The following is an 18,442-nucleotide window of genomic DNA, read 5'->3' on the forward strand; positions in this document are numbered from 1 at the left end:
CAACTATTAATCTTAAACATAACTGTGGTAACATCAAATTAATGATGAATTATAGGACACTGTGATAAATCACTAGTCTAACAGTTGGGTTAAGATGGGAGTGTCCAAATGCACACATCTTTATTTGACTGTTTAGGGTTCAGTGAACTACTAGCATATTATTATTTTTTTATCCTGAATGATAGATTGTAATGATGTAATATGTTGCTCTTTCTAGAACTATAATTCTAGTATTATTGAAACTCAAAGCATTATTGATATATAAGCATGTATTTGTATTTTCTTTCAGCAGAACCATCACCTATGGCTATCCCTAATTCCGTCCCTATCCTTACTAGCTCAAACTACTTGGATTGGCACGAGGAGTTGATATACTATCTGACTACTATTTGCACACTAAAAATCCAACTGATCATACTGATAAGAGTACTATAGATGAGATCAATCATCATGAGAAGTGGACTCGATCAAACCAGTTGTGCCTTTTGTTTATCAAGAAAGCAATTGAAAAATTTATCAAAGGACCGATTCCTAACTCTAATAGTGCAAAAAGTATATCTGACGTCTGTTGAAAAGCAATTCTCTACCGTAGACAAGTCTCTTGTAGGCACTCTCATGGCCAAATTGGTGAACATGAAATATAAGGCAGTAATAGCATAGTTGATCACATTTGTGAAATGGCATAGTTATCTGCAAAACTGGCCAAGATGTACCAGATACTGAATGAAGCTTTCCTAGTTGGGTTGATCCTTCAATCTCTTCCTCATAAGTTAGAACCATTCAAGATCCATTACAACAAAAATAATGATACAAGGGATCTAAATGAGCTTCAAAGCAAGTGCATTTACGAGGAGCAGAGATTGAAGCAGGTAGGAGGGAAAATGGAAAACATGGTGTCACATTTTTTTTCATTAAAGATCCAAAATTTTGTTCATAGAAAAAGAGAGGAACAAAAAAAAAAAAAAAAAAAAAAAAAAAAAAAAAAAAAAAAAACTCAAGAAATCAATTTATAAACCCCTAGCTTCAGCATGGCCATCAACAGGGATATATAAATCGAGAATAAAAAACTTAATTAAATTGAAACCTAGGCCTCGATTCTGTGTCATGGACAATCTCAGAACCAATGTGCACAGGAAAAGAGATATTATCATCCGAAACTCTTGATTTTCCACATCCTTTGTGAGAAAATCAGAAACACAATTCGCCTCCCTAAAACAATGGGTAATCTTCCATCTTATTAAGTCCAAGTAGGCCTTTACAGAGATCCAATCTTGAATTGCATACAATGGAATTGATTATGATTGAAGAACTACCACCACTGCTGCCGAATTAGATTCAATCCAAAGAGCATCTATCGAGAGCTCTTTAGCTTTAAGTATTCCTTCCAAAAGAGCTGTGAATTCAGCATAGTGATTTGAGAACAGCTTAAAAGAACCCACCACAGTGCCCATGTAATTGCGAAGAACTCCTCCTACTTTTGACCTTCCTGGGTTGCCCAATGAGCAGCCATCCACATTTCATTTTGTCCATCCCAAGTTTGGCTTACACCAGTAAACTTTCAAGATCGACAATGGCTTACCTGGAAGAACTAATATACCCAATCTGTGACAACAAATCAAGTACGCAAGCTGCTTGACGACACTAGTCAAGGAGAAAGAAACTTCCCGCATCTCTTTTAATCTTCTAAAAAATAATGGTAGTGGATTTAGCAAAATCATTCATGTTGCCTTTTGTTCCTCTCCCTCCATATGTTATCAGCCATTATAATGAATCGTGCTGACCATGGGTCATGGATAACTGCTACCCTGCATTTTCCTATCCACCATTGAGAGAGCTGAATAACATCATCAATATTTGTCCAAGAGATGCCAAAACAATCAGGAAAGATTTCCATTTAGACACGGAGAAGTTGCGTTTAGAGAAAACATGATTGAACGTTTCAGCGGCCAAACCAATAAAATGCATTTAGAGGCTAGAGGCACACCCTTTCTAAAAACATTATTGTCAATAGGAAGATTCCTGTGCAATCGCCGCCACCCAAAAATGGATTGCCTAGGCTGCAAGAATCTACTCTAGACTAGAGAATACCGTGGGATCTTGGGATTCCTTTTTCTTATCTGATTCCACGTAGATGAAGAAGAAAAAGAACCAAATGAAGATCCACTCCAAAAACACCTATTCTCCAAGTTAAAATGTGGCAACCTTATCAATCAAGCAGCAGAGAACACATCTTTTAGCACACTAGATCTAACTTCAGGAATATTCTAATTAAAATTTTGGATTACATGGGACACCTTTAGGGATGAATTAACCAATGAATCCAGAGCACTACCGCATAATTTTGCAATGGATTTTTCACCTAACCAGATGTCATTCCATAGATTAATATTCTTACCATTTCCCACAATCCATCTTTCCTTGCTGGATATAAAGGACCACATCTTATGAATACTTGGCCATATCAAAGATGATTTATAAGATTTTTTAGGATGCCCATTGGTAAGAAGTCTGGCTTTAAAAAATCTACTCATGGCTGAACTCCCATGTTTAATGTTCCAAGCTTGCTTTTTTTCGCTAAAAGGTAATGTTATTAAACTTGATAAGAAAAAAACAAGAGACATCAATACATGAACCACATACCCAATTTCCAAACCCCCACATTCGGCATTGCCATCAGCAAGGGGAGGGGTATTGCCTTAAACAAATCTATAGTTGGGTCTACCATCAACATCTCTGCTAAGCAGATCCACAATGTGAATTCGAAATGCTACATTTGAATCTGATTGCCCAGTCTTTGCTACATCTCCAGCTAGAAAGTCAGCAATATTATTTACCTCTCTAAAGTTGTGGGTAATTTTTCAAGTAATCCTATTCAGGTATGGTTTTAGATAAGACCATCTCTACGCAGTGAACCAAGGAACCTTATTTTGAAGCACAAGCATTACCACTTCTTCCAAGCCTGCTTACAAAGAAGAGACTTGTTAATATCAGAGAGCCAATGAATACCTAACCCACTTCTTCCTTTGGCATGCAAACAAGGTCCCACTTCACCGTCACAAATTTTTCTGAGTCTACATCTCCTAACCAGATGAAGTTCCCCAAACATTTTTCCCTTAGCTTAATTAAGGAAGATGGCCACCAATACATAGAAAAATTGTGCATAGACATACCCAAATATAACCGAGCAAACCAATTGAACTCTACTAGCCATAAAGAGCAATTTTCCCTTCCAAACTGACAATCGATCTCTGATCTTGTCCATCATAGGCATCAAGAATTGATTGTTAACTCTTCCTTTAAAAATTTGAACCCCTAGATATTTAGTAGGGAAATTGCAGGAGCTTATTCCCAAAATATCCGAAATATTCTGCTTTCCTGAAGGAGAAATTTTTTCCATGAACAACTTACTTTTTTCTAAATTCACTTACTGGCCTGAGAACTCCTGATACTTCCTCAAAAAATCATGGAGGTTTCTAACATAATTTATGGAGATATTCATAAATATAAAGATATCATTTGCAAAAAGTAAATGAATCGGAACCAACTCAGCTCTTCGACCTTGCAGTGCTTTAATTTTATTTTCCTACTACATCTTCTTTAGGCCTCTACAAAGGGCCTCTTCATCCAGAATGATTAAAATAGGAGATAGAGGATCCCTTAGCACAATCCACGCTCTGCACCAAAATATCAAGGCCTCCATTGAGATGAATAGAAATCTTTGATGATGAAAGAATTTGGAAAATCCAATTTATCCACTTATTTGTGAATCCAAACCTTCATAGGACATGTATAATAAAGCTCTAAGAGATTGTATCAAAATCCTTCTGAATGTCTATGCACTCATTCCACCACCTCTAGTGGAAGTAAACATGAGATTAGCTAACTCAGAGGCTAAAGCATGAAGGGGAAGAGCTTTAAAGCTACACCGAAGAAGCAAACATCCAATCCACCTATTGACAATAAGAATTCTAGCAAAGTTAAGTGTTTCTTCTACCAGAAGGAGGGACATCTTTGTAAGGACTGTCAAAAACGTCGAGTCTGGCTTGAAAAGAAGGATAATAATTCTATCCTAGTTTGTTTTCAAACCAATCTTGTTGACATTCCTTGTAATACATGGTGGATTGATTCTGGTGCAACTGTGCATATATCGAAATCCATGCAGGGGTTCCTTTCAACTCAAAGCCTAAGTCCTAGTGAGAGTATCGTCTACATAGGGAATCAGATGGAGTCTAAAGTTTGAGCAATCGACACTTGCATTCTTACAATGGATACCGGATACCAACTAGACTTATTGGACGCTCTTTATGTCCCCTTTATTTCTAGAAATCGTGTTTCTTTACCAAAAGTTGATTCTAGGGGTTATGACTTTATGTTTGGGAATAATTTTTTTAAAAGTTTATAAAGACAATAATTTAATATTTATTGGATATTTATGTGATGAAATTTATAGATTTAATTTGGATTCCAATTTTGAAAAATCTTTTCTTACCTTGCATGTGAATGTTGGAACTAAATGTAAATCCAACAATAATGTTTCCTCAACCTTGTGGCATAGACTTCTAGGTCATATTTTCTGACCTAAGATGAAGAAGTTAGTGAAGGAAGGTGTATTACCTATTTTGGACCTCACTAACTTTGGTACTTGTATAGATTGCATAAAGGTAAGCAACCTAGGACAAATAAAGTTGTTGCCATAAGGAGTGATGCAATATTAAGAATAATTCATGTAGATATTTGTAGCCCATTTGACCCCTGCATTATTGGTGAGACGTATTTCATCACATTTATTAATGATTATTCACGGTATTATTACATCTACTTGTTGAAGAAAAAGTCTAAAAACATAAATGTCTTTAAAAAATTTATGCCGAAGTTGAAAACAAGTTGGATAGAAAGATCAAGATTGGGAGATCTGATAGAGGGGGTGAGTATTACGGTAGACATACAGACCTAGGGCAAGTTGAGGGACCATTTGCCCATTTCCTCAAATTGAAGGTTACACTCTCGATTTTACACTTCCTAATATACCTGAACAAAATGGAGTTCCAGAAAGACGTAATCGTACCTATACAGATATGATTCATAGTATGATAAGAAATTCATCATTGTCTAAGTTTATCTGGGGCGAAGCTTTGAAAATAACTGTGTATAACTTTAATCGGGTTCCAAGTAAGTTAGATTCAAAAAGTCCTTATGTGTTATGGGCAGGAAAGATACCTAGCTTGAGACATTTACATGTATGGGGTTATCCAGCTGATGTTACACACATGCCTTAATCCGGTCTAATTTGAAATTTGTTGTGACAGGCCTTGGATCGAGATCAGAAGTACGATCGGGTTTTGGCTCGTGGTTGCACATTGTTGAAGGGTTAGAGATGACCCCATATGTTCATGCATCGAGTGCCTATCTAACTAGAGGGGATTCATACCTTTCGATCCCAGACGGTGAGTGACCTGACTCTCCACACTTGATTTACGGCACAAATCATAATTGTCGAAAGGCCTCAGGCATGTCTGAGGGTAACCACCCATGCGAGACCAATCATAGGACAACAAGCTATCTGGACCATCGGAAACAAGCCACCGAAAGTAGCATGGACATGAATCCGGTGCCTATTTCCAGTGGGTCCACAGGCTACTATTGAGGTTCTGATGCCCGTGGGTCCCCCCACTTGTATTGTAAATGGTTCCAGGTGATCCCAAATCATCCTCCACATTTTCCTCTTGATGTGAACACCTTATGGACCTAAATGTACGGGCCCTCATGCCCCAAAGCTCATTTTAACCCGACTGGTTCAAAAGAGGTCCAAACCAAACAGACCCTTAGGCCCAACTTAAGTTATAAGTTGGGAAATGAGGACTCATTTCCTCATTTCCATTATACCCAACATATGAGAGGAGAGAAAGAGCAGAGGAAGGAAGGAGAAGGTTGGAGGCCTACCTTAGTGCCAGCTGTAGCCTTGTTGCCAAAATTTCTATCGGAGGTAAGTACAACTTCTCATACCACTCTCTCTCTTCATTTTGACCTAGACAAAGGTAGGTATGGATAGAATCTTGGTGTACACACCATGTTAAGGTGTGGGATGCATGTTTTACCCTCCCGGTGTTGTTACCGAGCTCGAACCAAGCCCGGTGAGCTCCGACAACATGTAATGCCAAAAGACCAATTAGGATTTCGATCATTCGATTGATGTATCTCCCAAATGGATCAGTGGAAATGGAATTTTATTGTCTTAGAATGATGCTAGGAACATCCCCTACAAACTCCATGGAACAAATTCCGGCAATTGAGCTTAAGCCTAAAAGCCCCAAATTATTGCATTGCCCTGTACCCCCACCGAAAATAGCCCACCAGATCCATTGGGTCTATTTTCGGTGGCATATTTCTAGTGGACATGGAGCCTTATGTGCTCTCTATCACCTCCACTACAAACAGGTCTGATATTTCCAGTGGAAATGCCCTGTTTTCGGTGGTAATTTTTGGTGACATTACTGTCATTGGGAGACAGTGTCTGTACACTTTGGGGGTGACCTGTGTGGGTCCCTCCTGATATTTTTTATGCTTACTGATGTATGATTCCATTTGTGTCTAGGACAGTGATGCACACGTGCCCTAAAGTTGGAATTGATTTGATTGATCAGTGGCCTTACTTGAACCCTAAACCAAACAAAGATCAACAAGGTGAGGGATGGACTGTGTTTATTTTTGAAATGTTTATCAAATATTTAATTGCTCACATGCTTAGAATTATATGTTTAATTGAAATTTTCATTTTACAATCATGATATGAATTGTATGGAAACGTATGACGGGATCCGGTGTGGCCGAGGTGGTATCGGTAATGTGATCATCGTGTGTTTGGTTGTGTGTGTGTGTGTGTGAGACAGAAACTGACGTGGCCGAGGTATTACCAGTACAGTGATTTCCGTATGCATGTTACATTTATGTATTGATTATGTGCATTAGAGTTAGTTGTAGTCGCAGGTTACACTTTGTGGCCAAGGTCTCGCTGGTATCGTGTACCCCGGGACTACATTTGGAAATGGATATGCTTCATGGCCGAGGTCTTTTCGGTGTTGCATAGTCCATACTCAACTGCTATTTGCATGCTAGATTAGGTAAATGGTCTCCGATTACACTTTGTGGCCAATGTCTCTTCGGTATCGTGTAATCCATACTAACTGTATCATTATGAAGGCATGTAGTATATATGTGGTTAGGTATCACTCCTTATGCTACGCACCCTTGCCAACAAGGGTTGAGGTGTTGGATAACCCATTGTGGTATATTTGATGAGCCTTTCCAAAGTGCCACTCCAGCAGTACGATATGATTGTTACCGGAAGCAGGAACCTGTCCGGCACTGCTGATGTGTTACCAGTGCCATGACTTCTAGGAGGGGATTATCAGGGGTTTGGTGGGTGACCCATGGACACATACGGGGATCGGAAGGCTTCTAATCATGGCTAGGGTTTGTATCGCTACGTAGTCGATGTCATTTCTGAGATGAGGGATACAGCCTAATGCGCCGTAGTAGCATTTACCAGACTTAGTTTGTATTGTTAGGTGGATAATAAATAAATGAACTGCATCATGAGCATCATGGACTATGTGTTTAATTTTTATAATCATGCATCATAAATTATTATTGCTATTATCTTGCTTGGATGTGCTTGACCCCACCCCTCACTGAGCGAGTTGGAAAGCTCAGCCCACGTATACACCTCTTTTTAGATGATGATCTAGGCACCATGGTGCCCATGGTGGGTGACCCAGTATCTTCTGGGATGGAGTATGGTGTAAGCGATTGGTGGATGCTAGGAGTGGAGGAGCACGATCCGGACTATGCTTGCGATCACTATGCTTACGCCGCACTGAGATTGTACATCACCTTTTGATACTTTTTGATATAGTTGTGGATTGAATAGTTTCTTGAGATTATGTTATATGTCATAGATGAATGTAACAGAATAACTCGGTTATTGCTATTATATTACCATTAGATGTTTTCCCATTTTAATTGTAATTCTACTACTTTACTCTGATTTCGCTGCTTATGTTGGTTTGTGTTGTGAGATTGTAAAAATGTTAAGGTACTGCTATCAGAGATCCTAGTAGGTTTGTAAGATAGGTATGTGTCTTACTCACACCATCGGTATTCCTAGTGGTAAGTTGAGTCTGCCGGGATTGGGGTGTGATAGCTATGGTATTAGAGCGCGATGTTCTGCCTTTAACTCACAATCTCAGCCAAACCCTGATTTTGGGGAAACTAGGATTAAATAAAAATCTCAAGATAATAATAATAGAAATTGTACAATTAGGAGACAAGCATAGGTGTTAAAGTCATTTCATTATAATAAAGAACTTGAATGCATAGCTTATACCTTTTATAAAAATTGAAGTATGAAAAGTAGAAAATCCTGACTAGCCTAAGTCTAGGAAATTAAACAACTGAAGCAAATGACATAATGTAAAAGTTTAAAAAAACCTAGAACACTAACTCAAATAAAACATAAAAATGGAAATTCTAAAAGCTATAGTGGCGAACATGCCACTACTCTTGTTGTTGCTACTGCTGGTTTTGTCCTTGGCCCTGAGCCTGGTTCGGACCATGCGTTCCTGGAGGAGGCACCAGAATGCCGAGGTGGAAGACCATCACTTGCATCTGTGCCTCTAGGGAGGCCACTTTATTGTCCATAAGACAATAGGTCCTATCCATGCTCTTGAGGGGGTTGTCTATGCTCCTCATCAGTGACATAATGGTATCCAGATGGACCATAACATTATTGAGACCATAAGGCCTCGCACCCCTAGTGCTCTGGGATGTAGAAGCCACCATAGAACCCATAGCCTGGGGATCAAGTGGTGGAGCCCCACCAGCCCCAGCAGCTTCTCCTCCTGCCTTACTGGCACTGCCACCATAGAACCCATAGCCTGGGGATCAAGTGGTGGAGCCCCACCAGCCCCAGCAGCTTCTCCTCCTGCCTTACTGGCACTGCCACCCTTTATCTCCATAGGCTACTGACCCTCTCCTAGAATAGGTATCACCTCCCTCAGATCTATGGTCATCTTCCTCAGAGAGTCTTGATTGAAATCTGTGACCTCTTTACTCAAGCATGCCTCACCCTCCAAGTCCGCCCCAAAGCGGTGGAAGATGTCAATCAATATCCTCCCATAGCATAGGTTCCCTACTCGACGATCCTGCCCTTCAGACTGAGTTACCATGGTCCACATTAGAAGGTAAGGCAGACGTATCTACGCTCCCATATACACACAGTATGTCACATAGGCTTGCAAGGCAGATACCTTATTATAATGTCCATAGGTGGGGAGAACATTCAGCTGAATCGCACAATAGACAACCTTTGGAGTAGTAAAATATTTGGTTGAACGATTCCATCCCTTGGCTTCCTTAGTCAGCATGTCATTGATATCTTGGAAGGTGTTGGGACTCTGAAAATCATATGCCGGAGTCTAAGGTGGGTAGTACACAAGATCACCTGCATTGCTGGTCATGAAAATATTTGGTAGCTACCCCATGTCAAAGGAGATCTCCACCCCCTTCACATAGGAGGTGATCCGCATCGCGGTACCCCGGTTCACGCATTCTATGTTGGAGTAGAATAGCCTGACCAGGGTGGGGTAGTAGTATCAATTGGGTTTCAGGATGCGGTACCACCTAATCTCCTCAAACTATTGACGAAGACAGAACGCACAAAAGTTGTTGGTCCTCACATAGACTTCCAGGTCTATATTACGGCATCGATCGATCGTAAAATAGCGTAAGGTAGGGAATGGGCAGCAAAAGACTCCTTGGCCACTTTCACACCTTTCTCACAAGAGTAAATAGGGTTTTGTGTGAATAAGCCAAGACTTGAGCCTATTTATGGCCGGTTTAGTGCCACCGGAAACACTGGGCATGCTTCCGGTGAAGGGAAAAGTTAGATTTTGGCCTCTGTTTTGTCCACTGGAAATACCACTGATATTTTTTCCAGTGGGTTAAACCATATTTTTGATGGTTTGACTCCCTGTTTCCTATGAACTCATTTGAAAAATAAATCATGTTATTTTTCAAACCTAAGTTTTTATTTGGTTCCTTTGATGGTGTGCCTCTTTGGGATGTGTGCGTGATCGTATCCTATTATGTGCGAACCCCACTTATGCATGCCCTAACCCTAATTTTGACTGTCGTATACGTGTGGGACCCACTATACATGCATGTGTTCCAATTACATGCAACCTTGTTTATGCATGTGCACTAATTGAATTCCTTCGCAAGAATCATATCATGGCGGAACCCCTGATCCTGATCCCAATCCCAATCACACCCATCACCTCTCGCTTCCCCTACACCGAATCAGGATAGACCCCACAGTACACCTCTGGATCCGCTTGTACTTATGGCCCAGGATGTGGCATCCATCAAGAATAACATAATGGGGGAAGTGGAAGAAAGGAAAAACCAGTTTATGGCCGAGATCGATAATAGAATCCAAGCGGCAATGGAAGCTCGCAATGCACTGCCGCACCTCCTACTCCACTGGCAGCCATTTTAATACCCGCTGGATCAGTTACTCTTTAAGCATCTGGTGGGGCACAAGTGCATGGGCATGTGCAAGACCTGATGCCAGAACAAGCTCAAGCCCATATAGAGGGCTAGACAGACTTGACAAAAATGATGGAGAAGTTTCAACCACTTAGGTCCCCATGTTTCTCAAAGGTGGGGCAAGACCCGTTGTATTCATCAAGATGGATTGGTGGAATGGAGAAGGGTTTTAGATTGATGGGCTACATCGATGAGCAAAAAATTTTGTGTGTGGACTATCAGTTATAGAATGAAGCAGATGATTGGTGGAGTGCCATTGAGCCTATTCTGAGGGCTAGTAACTAGAACCCTACTTGGGTAGACTTCAAAGGGGCCTTCTTCGAGAACTATTTTCTAGAAAGTTTTCGGGATAGGAGAAAGAGTGAGTTCTCTCAGTTGGTTTAAGGTTCCCAGTCTGTGCTCGAGTATCAGCAACGCTTCGAGGAGCTACTCCATTTTGCTCTTGAGCATCTCAGAGGTGATAGGGCTAAAGCGAAGAAGTTTGAGAAATAGTTGAGGCCAGGTATTGGGTCAACCATTGTGGGGTTGAAACTGCAAACCTATGTTGAGGTGGTCCAAGTGGGCATGTCTATTGAAGACCGACATGGGGATAACTACATGGCTCAATAAGGAATGGAAAAGAGGCCAATGGGATCTACTGATTCTAGGGAGGGTAGCAAACCTTTCTGAGTGCCTTATGTCAACCCAACTCCAGTGCAATTTAAGAGGCCTGATGCTAGTCAGACTTCCCAACCCTCTCGGTCTAGTACTATATCTTAGTCTTCAGGATCAAGCCCGAGATGCTTTCATTGTGATCAGTCGGGCCATATGGTGAGGACATGCCCCCATCAAAGGCCAGGTGATGCAACCTACACTATGCCACCTAGACCCCAGTAGATATATTCAGCCCCTAGACTAGCACAACCCCTACAGGGCTAGAGACCACATGGCAGAGTGTTTGCTATGACTCCAGAAGATGCTGAGGCTGCACCCGATGTAGTGACAGGTACATTATTGATATCATTATTGCCTGCACATGTATTAATTGACTTAGGAGCCTCGCATTCGTTCATGTCACTTGCATTTGCAGAGAAGATGAGAATTCCACCCAAGGGACTAACTCAATATTTGGCTATGAGCACCCCTACAGGAAGTGTAGTGGGTTTGAACTGTGTTTATGAACCTTATCCAGTGACCATAGGTGATCATGAGTTGAATGCTCACTTGATCGAGTTGGATATGACCAACTTCGATGTGATTTTAAGAATGGATTGGTTGTCCACATACAGAGCCAGTGTGCTATGTGCAAAGGCTATCATTTTCAGACCTCGTGATGATGATGAGTTTGTGTTCCAAGGGGATAAGCCCAAGAAACCCAAGAAAGTTATCATATCTACACTTCAGATGAAGAAGCTACAGGATAATGGATGTCAAGGATACTTAGCATCTGTGATGGATACTGAGGTAGAGATTAGGCCATTGACCGAGCTAGATGTGGTGAGAAAATTTTTCGATGTATTTTCGAATGACTTTACAGGTTTTCCACCTAACTAAGAGACGACATTTGCTATAGACTTACTCCCCAGCTCGGCACCAATGTCAAAGCGCATGGCCCCCATAGAGTTGAAGGAATCATAGGTGCAACTTCAGGACCTTTTGAAGAAGGGGTTCATTAGAGCTAGTGTGTCTCCATGGGGAGCATCGGTGTTGTTCGTCAAGAAGAAAGACGGAAGTATGAGATTGTATATCAATTACCAGGAGCTTAATAAGCTAACCATTAAGAACCGGTATCCTTTACCAAGGATAGATGATTTTTTTGATCAGTTACAGGGTGCCGAGGTGTTCTCCAAGATCGTCCTTAGATCGGGCTACCACCAGCTCAGGATCAAGGATAGTGATGTCAGTAAGACAACCTTCAAATCAAGGTATAAACATTACGAATTCTTAGTAATTTCATTTGGGTTTACCAATGCATCGGCTACATTTATGGATTTGATGAACTGGGTATCCCAGGATGTCTTTGATAAGTTTGTGATAGTATTCATTGATGACATTTGGTCTATTCTAAGAGTGCAAAGGAACATGCTGTTCACTTGAGGTTAGTACTACCACAGCTGAGAGAGAAGCAACTCTATGCCAAATTCTGCAAGTGTGAGTTTTGGTTGTCACAAGTGGCATTCCTAAGCCACATTGTTTCAGCCAAGGATATAGAGGTTGACCCAAGCAAAGTGAAGACAGTTCTAGAATGGGAGACTCCTAAGAGTGTGGCAGACATACGTAGTTTTTTGGGATTGGCTGGATACTATAGGAGGTTTATCAAGAACTTCTCCTGCATTGCTATTCCAATGACCCGACTCACATGGAAGTGTGTAAAATTTGAGTGGTCTGATGCTTGTGAGAAGAGCTTCTAGGAGCTAAGGTAAAAGTTGGTATTAGCTCCAGTTTTGACTATCCCGATTAGTACAGGTGGTATGGTTATTTATAGTGATGCCTCCAAGCTGGGTTTCAGTTGTGTATTGATGTAGCATGGGAAAGCCATTGCTTATGCATCCCGTCAGTTGAAGGATTATGAGAAGAACTACCCCACCCATGATTTGGAGTTGACAGTCGTGATTTTTGCATTAAAAATCTGGAGACACTACCTATATGGTGAGAAGAGTGAGATCTTCAGTGACTATAAAAGCCTCAAGTACTTCTTCACCCAAAAAGAACTCAATATGAGACAGAGGCATTAGTTAGAGGTGATGAAGGATTATGATTGTACTATCCACTATCACCCAGGAAATGCCAATGTGGTAGCTGATGCACTTATTCAAAAATCCCAGTCACTGACTCTTGCATCACTGACCACCGATGAGTATCTCCTAGAGGAGGCCAGGAAACTAGACTTAGAGCTATTAGTAGAGGGTGTCACCTTATCACTATCGGCATTGGTGGTACAACCTAGTCTGGTGTATAGGATCACTGCAGCTTAGGTTACTGATGTAGAGTTACTGAAGTTGATAGCAGAATGCCAGGAAGGAACCCAAAAGGACCCAGATTTCTCTGTGACTGAAAGCGGGATTCTCAAGTTCAAGGGGATGTTGTGTGTGCCTAGTGATGGTGATTTGAGAGACATATTTTTTAGAGAGGCACATAGCTCTCCATACTTTATTCACCCCGACAGCACTAAAATGTACAAGGACCTCAAAGGCTCCTACTAGTGGAAAGGAATGAAAAATGATGTGGCCACACATGTGTCTAGATGCCTCACATGCCAGCAAGTTAAGGCTGAGAGACAGAGGCCCCATGGGTATTGCAGTCCCTACCTATTCCGGAGTGGAAATAGGAGAATATTACCATGGACTTCGTCACAAGCCTACCCCGTACACAGAAGGGTATGGATGCCATTTGGGTAATTATGGACCGCTTGACTAAGGCAGCTCACTTTATCCCAATCAATATCACATTTTCTATGGACAAGTTGGCCAATTTGTACATCAATAACATCATCAGGTTACATGGTGTACCAGTTAGTATCATCTATGATCGAGATCCCAGGTTCACTTCCAAGTTCTGGACCTATGTGCAGAAGGCCATGGGCACACAATTGACTTTCAGCACTGCTTTTCACCCTCAGACTGATGGTCAATCAGAGAGGACTATTTAGACATTGGAGGACCTACTCCGAGCATATGCCTTGGATATGAGTTATAGTTGGGATGAGCACATTTTTCTTATTGAGTTCTCCTACAACAATAGTTATCAGGCTACCATCGGGATGTCTCCATTCGAGGCACAGTATGGTAGGACATGTCGGACTCCACTCTATTAGGATGAGGTTGGTGAGTGGCATATTTTAGGTCGGGACTTGATACAGCTACTAGTGAGAAGTGAATGTGATCAGAGAAAGGATCAAGGCAACTCAGTCCAGGCAGAAAAGCTACACGAATGTTAGGAGGAAACATTTGGAGTTTGGTGTTGGAGACAAGGTGTTCCTACGGATCTCCCCAGTTAAAGGGGTGATGCAGTTCAGGAAGAAGGGAAATCTTAGTGATGAGCACATTTATGTGTGAATTCTAGGGTAGTAAAAACATTCATTTTACATATTTAGAATGGAGCTACCTTGGGTTTTACTCTCTTTTTGCAGGTTTTATATTTTCAAGGCCTTAAGGACTATCGGGCGCTATATCTCCAATTTTACACGTAAAGAGGTCCTATTTCTTTTCATGGTTATGAAGAAGACGTATTTCTAAGCAAGATGGACATGTTCAATTAAAAGTACACATTCGTTTTGTCACCCGTACAAATGATTATTCTTTTCAGGCCAGAAAAAGAATAATGTATTAGAACTGAACTGAGATGCAGAACCAGCCCATTTGCAGTTGTCCTAGAGGTATAAGGAATATTCCAAATGCCGACAAGGATCGATGGATCACAACCTTAAGTGATTGAAGATTCATTTTTTGTAACAACAACTACCTAGCGTAGTTGGTGAGCTATGATGTACAAAATTCCCTTGCTCACAAAGAGGTCTCAAGTTCGAATCTCATGGTTGTTTTTTTTATAGAATTTTGTTGAAGATTTCATGCTTTTCACTCACTTAAAGCACTAAGGGCATGGAGGGGATTTCCACATCAAATTAGAAGCAAAGAAAATTGTGGAAGGGCTCCTAAGAAGAGAAGAAAAAAAAAAAAAAAGGAAAGAAAAAAAAAAAAGAGAAAGAAAATAAGCAAAAAAAATTATAGGAAATTTCTCAAAGTTTATTTCTCTCTTCTCTCTCCTCCACCGTAGCACTTTTGGTTTCAAAAGATCTCACAATCAATTGTGGGTTTCTCCCTTTTAGGAAAGAGAAATTTGTTACCCTACCTCCCCATTCCCTATAAATACAACTCATGTAAGAGGAGAGACAATTCATTCTTCTTCTAGTTTTTTTTAGTTGCTCTCTCTCTAGTTTTAGTTCTTCTTTATCTTTTGTTTAATCACTTTTGTAATATTTTTTTTTATTTCAATTAACGCAAGCACTCTTTTATTTTTATTCAGCCCTTTTATGTTTATGATTTACGCAATTGAGTTGTAATTTTTAAGTTATAGTTCTAGGCTTAGATCTAGGTGACAAGATCACGAGCCGTGGAGTAATTTTTTTTTTCAAGATTTGTTTTCTCTAGTACTAGAAATTTCAGATTTGGTTTATTCTAGATCTAGTTTTTAGTACTGGTAGTATCTCAAATCGATCAAGTTTTCAGTTCGAGGGTTGAAGTTCAAGTAAGTAGGCTCCTTCAGTAGTCTTCTCTCCCCCCTCTCATTTCCTCTTTTAACTACCCTTTCTTTCTTAATTTAGGATTTTAATTTCAGTCGTTACATTATTGCTATCCCTTTCCCCCAAGGAACATGGCTAGTGTATGTGTTGGCTTTGCCCCTCCTAGCCATAGAACCATCAATTTATTGTTTTTATTTTAATTGTCTCCCTTTCCCTAAAGCCAAGTAGAGTAATCCTTGTAAGAGTGACTCTCTGGTCAAGTAGGGAAGCTCATATTATGATGCATCCCTCGGGCTAAGTAGAGAAACCTACTTGTGAGTCTCTCTCTAGCTTTATCCCCTTTCTTTTACTTTATTTTTATTTCAATTTTTTTTTCTTTATTATTTTTCTTTAATTGCGTGGGTTGTTTATTTTCAGTTATTTATTTATTTAATTTTAGTTGTGTGGCTTGTGTCTTTAAATTCTTAGATGACGAATGGTTAGGACGTTATTTTAGATACATATGTTTAGGATGGTAATTAGAATTAGATCACAACCATTAATCGGTTCACTTTCGCATTATTAAAAGAAATAAACAAATAAAGTGCCTGCTCTCCTTGTGTTCGACCCGTAGCTACATTGATCCGTACGCTTGCGGTTACATTTAAAATCTCAAACAATTTTTTGGCGCCATTGCCGGGGAGACTGTTCCATGTTATTTTTTGCTTTCTTTTGGTAAATCGGAGTGCTTTGTTTGCTTTATTTTGTTTTTCCTTTTATTTTATTGAATTCCTGAGAAGAACAAATTGCAATGATAGTTGTATCGGTGGAGGTCGTCATGCCTCACCGTATGATAAAGACAGGTTTCGCCCTGTAGCAGTACCTCAGGAATTGACCTGAGCAACCCCGGATCCCTACCGGTAAGCTCCCAAATAAAAATCACAAAATTATTAAAAAAAAAAAAGTTTTGCTATCCATTCTTTTGTGCTATTCTTACTTTAGTTGTGGGTAGTTTTCTATTGTATGAGTGTTAAGTGGGTACGTAATACTAAGAATCAGTTAGAAAGAAGAGATCCAACAAGTAGTGACCCTATACGTTTGCTCTCTTTAAAACCCTTCAATATGGGAGACCAACAGCAAAACCCTTCACCTAAATCTCTGAAAGATAGGTTCTACCCTGCTAGAACAGCTCAACCTTCCTGTATAGTTCTACCACAAGCCCAGGGCAATAATTTTGAACTCAAATCTCAATACATCACTATGTTGCCCCACTTCCATGGGTTGACCTCTGAGGATGCATACCTATTTCTAAGGGAATTTGAAGAGGTATATGTTCTAATTAAGATCCAACAGCTTTCTAATGATGCTGTTAAGCTTAGGTTTATCACTTTTGCATTGAAAGACCAAGCTAAGAAGTGGTTGTATGGGTTACCCACAAATTACATAACCTCATGGGAACAGTTCACAGTTGTCTTCCTTAAGAAGTTTTTCCCAACTCATAAGACCAATAAGCTTAGAAGTGATATCCTTCAGTTTAGGCAAAAGCCTAGTGAGTCATTTTCCAAACTTATGGAGAGATTCAAGGATCTACTCCAAGAATGCCCTCACCATGGCCTAGACCTATGGCATTTATGTCAAATAATTTATGAGGGTATTGATTACCCAACTAAACAAATGATAGAGTCTATGTGCCCTGAGGGATTCACATCCTTTATAGATGAAGGAAAGGCATGGGATTTCTTACTTGACTTAGCTGACAAAACCCGTGAGTGGGAATCAACCCAAGAGAGTGAAAGAACCATAGGAGGAAAAGGATATTTTGTGGATGGGATAGTAGCCAAGGAAGCCCATTTGGATAGCCTAATCAAGAGAATTGAGGCTATTGTTCCTAGGGAGCCATCATCAGTCAATTTGGTTAAGATTTGTGCTTGGTGCCAGTCCCCTGGACATCTCCTAGAAGAATGCCCCAACACCTCTGGGGGCACTTCTAATGATAGTGTTAATGCCTTATACCTAAATAATCCATATAGTAACACCTACAATCCAGGATGGAGAAATCACCCAAATTTCTCTTGGAATCAGGGCAACCAAGTAGGGCCTTCCAATTTTCATAATCAAGGTCAACCTGGACTCCAAAGGCCTCCCTTTGCAAAACGATATTTTTCTCAAATTACTTTTCCTAGGTTAAATGTAGAACCTCAGGCCAATTTTCCTAGGGCCCCTCTCCTATCGTCTTATCAGCAACCCCCTGGGTTTACCAACACTGGAGAGGTAAGTAGAATAAGTGATTTAGAAAAAAATATGACCCTCCTCATAACAAGCCATCAAAATCTTACGAGAGAACTTACTCAAGTTGTCTCAATTATGCGTGAGAGGGAGAAGGGAACTTTATCCAGTCAACCAGAGCCTAACCCTAGGCATCATCAGCCTGTTAGTTCACAAGGACCAACTAATGCACCACTGAATATAGTACAAGGTCAAACCCAACAAGGGCCCTCTAACCAATGTAATGTTGTTTATGCACTTAGGAGTGGTAGAGAGTACCAACAGAGTGTTTCTAAATCTTCCCCATCTATTACTCCTGTTAACTCTTCTTCAGTTGAGGACACAAGTGTGCCTCTTGTTCCAGGTTCGTCTGAT

General features: G+C 40.4%; 1 non-coding gene across 1 annotated transcript; it reads right to left on the bottom strand.

Annotated features, from left to right (window-relative positions):
• Positions 1-17,311: 17,311 nt before the first annotated feature.
• On the bottom strand, positions 17,312-17,418 carry LOC122065452. The gene has a single exon (XR_006136012.1). It is a non-coding gene; the product is annotated as a small nucleolar RNA R71 (small nucleolar RNA).
• Between the last annotated feature and the right edge of the window lie 1,024 nt (positions 17,419-18,442).

This window comes from Macadamia integrifolia, unplaced genomic scaffold (assembly GCF_013358625.1).
Source record: "Macadamia integrifolia cultivar HAES 741 unplaced genomic scaffold, SCU_Mint_v3 scaffold2021, whole genome shotgun sequence".
Taxonomy (NCBI): Eukaryota; Viridiplantae; Streptophyta; class Magnoliopsida; order Proteales; family Proteaceae; genus Macadamia; species Macadamia integrifolia.